Genomic DNA, 6000 nt, shown 5'->3' on the forward strand with positions numbered 1-6000 from the left:
ACCTTGGACTCGGCAAGTTGAAGGACTAACTCGCCGAGTAGAAGCGGGACTAGACGCGGGATCTACTCTGTCTACTCGGCGAGTAGGCTCGTGGGACTCGGCGAGTAGACCCTGTCTGGACTAAAACCCTAACCCGGGTGTTTGCACCCTATTTAAACGATCTAAACCAGCCTCTATTTCCCCTAGCACTCCCAGAGATCTGTAGAACGAACCCTAGCCCCTTTGTGTCCTTGTGGGTGATTTTTTAGCATTGTGAAGGTGGTTTGGAGATTGGGAGAAGAAGGAGAAGGTTGAAGAGTGCAAGAAGGGAAGAAGATCCAAAATCTACTCTGTGAAAGGCTTTTATTCAGGTAGAAAAGTTCCTACCTTGATCCCTAGTTCATTAAATCCCTTTTTTTTGTCCCTAAAAAGTGGTTTTAAGCCCTAAGAACCTAAATCTCTATGTGTTTATGGTTAATGTTCTGCAAGGACTTCGGATTTGGACCTTTTGGACATCCTAGTAGCATAAAGTCTCTGTGGTTGAGGTGATTGAGGTCCCTATTGAGTGTAGGACCTCTTAAAGAGCTTGGAATTGCATGTTTGAGCTCATAGGGCCATGCATGCACGTAAAGTTTGCAACTTTACGTGGTAAACATGCCCTAGGACCATAGATATATGGTTTTGAAGCGTTGCATGTCTCAGATCTGGCCTACTCGGGAAATGGGTCGAGGGACTCGGCGAGTCCCAAGGTGGAACTCGGCGAGTTCTATGAAGATGGTCCTAGATTGGGCGAGTTGGATGAACAACTTGGCGAGTCCTATGAAGATTGACTGGAGCTCGCCGAGTTGTTCTTCACACTCGGCGAGTCATATGAACTTTCACAGAGCAAGAGGGGTTTAAGCGTTGAAGGTTCAAACCTTCGTACCTGCACGCGGAATTAACCGTGTAACGTAGTCCCAAAACCCCAAACCCTCATATGGGGTGTTCTGGTGTGGATTGGAAGCGAGTAGGGGATCCGCTCGAGGAACTCGGCGAGTCGGGACTCGAGTCGGCCCCATAGTCTTGAGTGGTGAGTCAAGGGTGACTCAGTGAGTGGGGAGAGGGACTTGGCGAGTAGGACCGGATTAGTAAGGGAAGGACTCGGCGAGTTGCTCGTGGACTCGGCGAGTCCAGTCAACTGGAAGTTGACTTTGACTTGGATTTCGACTTGGTCAAGGGTAAAAGGGTCATTTTACCCTAAGCACATCTAGCAGTGTTTGACTGATCGTTTTATGGGAATTATAGTCGGAGGACGTCCGGAGCAGCATCAGCAGCAGTAGACAGTCAGTTCCCGATCAGATCAGCAGCTACTTTGAGGTGAGTTACCTTCCAGTAGCGGTGGGTCTAAGGCCACAATGCCGGCCCACCAGTAGGAGACGTATGATAGATGATTGTCTCTGTGATATCATCTAGGTTTTCTACTACCTGATATGTTAAATGCTAGCATGATATGTTATATGTGACAGTAGTAGAGTTCAGTTGTTAGGACCGGAGGGTAGTTAGACACCCCAGATACGTCTGACCGTATGTGATGTTATGTTTATATGCTAGCATGATCTGTTATATGAGTTAGAGGTAGTAGGAGGGGAGCAGTCCCCAAGTTCGGTTGTTAGGACCGAAGGGTAGTTCAGACACCCCAGATATGTTTGATAATATGTTATGTTATGATATGTGATAGTAGTAGTAGTAGGGGGTGAAATAGTCCCCGAGGTTCGGTCGTTAGGACCGAAGGGTAGTTAGCACCCCAGAACGGCTTGACATGGGTAGTCAGCACCCCATAATGGCTTGACACGGGTAAACGGCACCCCATAATGGTCGCACGGGTAGTCGGCACCCCATAATGGCCGTACCGGGTAGTCAGGCACCCCAGAATAGCCTGGCAGTATGTATGTTATGTGTTTGTATGGTATGTGGTACGAAGGGGGAACTCACTAAGCTTTGTGCTTACGTTTTTCAGTTGTTGTTTCAGGTACCTCTTCAGCTAGGGGAAAGGAGCCGGCACGGTAGCGGCATATCACACACACTCTTGTTTTCCGCACTATGGATTTCTGGGATGTACTCTGAATTATTACTATGATGTTACCGGTTTTCAGACATGGATTACTGTTATGAATGTTTTGTAATGATGTTTCTACGTATTAATCTAAATTAAAAATGAAATTTTTAACCGGTATTTTTGGGATGTTACAAATCCTCTCAAGTAGCATCCGACTTTTCCTCCTAGATCTTCAAGTTGTAAGTGTTTCTAACCTTATTAAGTTGATATATTACTTAATCTAGTGATCTAACACGCTTTCATCCGTGAAATCATTCCAAAAGGTTAGATCTTCAAGTTTCACCAAGAACACACACTAGTGTTCTTGGACTTTTAGCACCTTTGCAAGCCTCTATCTTGTAAGTACTTCTATCATAGAGTATCTTAAGGCTTGTTACACTTACATATACCAAGAAATCACCCAAGAAACACCAAGAACAAGGTGTTCATGGTTCAAGATGTTCTTGAACCGTAAACCCTATAAAGGGTGCCGAAGTGTGCCCTAGTCCCTCCTAAGCCTTGGAAACTTGCATAGATCCCTTCCTTGATGCATTAAGGGCTTGAAATCATAAAAAGACCATAAACCATAGGGGTTTACGACCTTAAACCCAAATGGAAATGGTCCAAGGGCCATAATCTCCATTTAGGAGTGAAATGGTGCCCTAATCCCTTCCATAGGCTTGTACTTCAAGTGGACATGCTTCTAAGGACTTGTAGAGCTTCAAAATAACTCATGGTCAAAGGAGCATGAGTTTATGACCGTAAACTCATGATTTTACGACCGTAAACTCAATGAGTGATGGTCACAAAACTGTAAACTCATATTAGGGGTTTCCCTTGAACCCTAAACTTAATAGTAATGTCCTACAACACTTAGATGCAATCCTTGGGACTTATAACACTTATATAAGGTGTTTAGCATGTCCTAGGATGTCCTAACTTTGTTGATTAGTTATTTAAAGACTAATTGGATACATATATGTGGTATTATATGTTAACTAGGATCCTTGTGTGTGTTCAAGACTTCATTTGACGCCTAGCAATCATGTTTCATCAGTTCATCCATACCACTCACTACAGGTGAGTTCATACCCCTTAAATCGAACTTTTAAATGTTTTTAAATGCTTTTATGGGGGGGGGATACAAGTTGAATAATTATAGTTATTATATCAATCACATGTGATTAATAACTACCAAACAAGTGGTTTTCATACTTTTCAAACTGTGTTATCAAACTGTTTTGCTTCAAACTATTTTACAAACTCTTTTGCTTGTCAAATACTTTTACTTAAACTCTTTTTATACTTTATATTGTCAAATGCATGCCTATGTATGTATAGTTATATAAGAAATGTTTAAAGGACTTAGGAAGGCTAGCTCGCTTTACCTCCTTTTCCTTGTTTGGATGTGGCTTTAGGGCATCGGTTAGTCGTCCGAAGTTCGTCTAAATATTAGTTATATATTATGTATACATATATAGACATAAAAGTGTTATCAGTCAATTCAATACCCTTGGGTAGCAAGGGTATACATTCATGATCATACGTACAAGTCATATTACTAGTAAACTACGATAGGCGTAGTTTAGGAAGTTACTAATATTGTTACTAGAACAATGAATCATACAAAGAGCTAGTTCATTCACGAGTCAATACTTGCTAGATACAGAGAGAACATACAATACAACTAGTACACACAGTACATTTCAATACTTGCTAGATAGAGAGAGAACACACAATACAAGTAGTACACGTAGAACATTACAATACATACAGGCTAGACAGAGAAAGAACACACAATACAGCTAGCACATACATTACATATACATTCATGCAGTTATGTGAGCCACTAAACGGGGCATGGCACTACTTGCCATGACCGTTTTTGTATCCAGAATCTCCTTAATTGAGGAGCGTATGAGTTTGCGTATAGATCTATACTGGATTGACTATCCTACACCTTGTTGCTTGCTACAGTGGGACTTGCAAGTCTACGGGTGCCAAATGTCATTTCTTACGACGTCTTACATCGTTGTTTTACTAGAGTCGGTAGCAGGATACAAGCCAATCACATGTTACTTTAAATTACAATTGGTTTAAGGTAGTTAGTACAACAGTAGTTACTTATTACAATACTACAGTACTATAATATTTTTCCCATTACATTCACTTCTCGAACATTCACACGATGCATAGTAATGTAAAAACTATATTTTTGGTTAATGATAGTCGGATTTGGGAAAATACACACTCTTACAAGAGACACACACACAGACACTAGATGTCTTGGTAGAAGACTTCTTTTAGTAGGAAACATAGGGTTTTCTAGGAGAGTTCAAAACATCTTACAAATATTTTCATACAAATACAGACACTAATATACTTATGATCTCACCAACTTTAAAGCTGATACTCTCTTTCAAAATAACGTGTATTCTCAGGTCACTAGTAAACAGGTACCGGTGCCAGGTTTTGAGAAGGTGGAGCTCATTCAAGACCCATCTCTTATTTTGATATATATTTTTGGTGTCTATATAACTTGACAGAACACACTTGTATGAAATTATATTATTAATGCAATGGATGATGTTGTTGCTTGTTTACTACCATTCATTGTTGTGATACTGTATATGACGTCCTCTGCCCCAGAACGTTTCCGCCGTTCATGGTTTTGGGGTGTGACACTTTCCTTCCATATGGCCAAGACATGAGCAGCAACAGTAGGAGTGGAGACAACACCTTTTTCCTTTCATTCCACTTTCAGCAGTTCTCAACAAGCTTTGAAGTTGAGTCAATGTGGTTACCTGGCTGTTCAGATGATAAGTCATGATGAACTGATCATAACAGCTAGGCAATGAGTGCAAGACTATGTCAATAGCCAATTCCTCATCGAAGTTCACATTGAGCTTCAACAAACGATCCACATATCATTGCATACGTTGCAAGTGGATCGTAACAGACTCTATGTCCTTTATCTTGCTTGTTATGAAGGACTTCACAACCTCGTACATTTCCTGACGAGCTCGTTGATGGTACTTCACCATCAAGTACATCCTTGTTCATCTCATAAGGACAGTAGTCCTCATAGAACCTTTGCAGTTCAAGAGTCATAGTATCCACCATGATGCATGAGACTTTGGTAGCATCATTGCAGTGTCTCATATACTCAGCCACTTGTTCAGGAGTAGCTTTTGTTTCATCAATCTCGTTCAGCTCTTTTTCGAGCACATATTCCTTGTCCTCGAACCGTAAAGCCATCTTGATGTTTCGCATCCAATCATTATAATTGGTGCCATCAAAAGTGACTTTTGAGCAGATGATCAAGAGCGAGAAGTGGTTGGAGGAGTTGTTGTTGGAGGAACCAAAAACATTGTTGGAAGTTGACATCTAAAAAAGAAGAAGGACAAGCTTTGATTAGATAAGAAAATCCTTAATATAACACCCAAATGAAATATTAAGGCTAGGATCCAACTAAATAATTCAAATTCAGAAGAGGGATGTCGTAATCTAATTGTAAATTATTCAAAGGTAGGTAAATGACGTTTTACAAGTTTCACCACGAAAAATAAAATTTAAATGAATTAGGTTTTAAATGAAAATCCTAGATCTTTTGAGATTCATTGAACTATTCAATGGCATGTTTAATCTCGATTATGCTCTTCCATTTGTGACTGGGATACCGAAGATCACAAACAAGATGTGAATAACCATGCAAATTGGCTTCGTACTCTCGATGTTATTTATCACCTAATTAATATGCCGGTTAACCACACACGCTCCATTAACCAATGATAATTTACGAGACACCCATTGTCACCCTTTATTAGTCCATATTAGTGTCCCTTTATTAGTCCATATTAGTGTCCCTAGGGGGAAGCAATGTTTTCAATCCTTGCCTAAAATTCGAAAACCTTGGGGTTCGGAAACCCTAGATCTCGAAAATTGGT

Source organism: Lactuca serriola, chromosome 2 (assembly GCF_051521515.1).
Source record: "Lactuca serriola cultivar US96UC23 chromosome 2, Lser_US96UC23_V15, whole genome shotgun sequence".
In the NCBI taxonomy this organism is placed as follows: domain Eukaryota; kingdom Viridiplantae; phylum Streptophyta; class Magnoliopsida; order Asterales; family Asteraceae; genus Lactuca; species Lactuca serriola.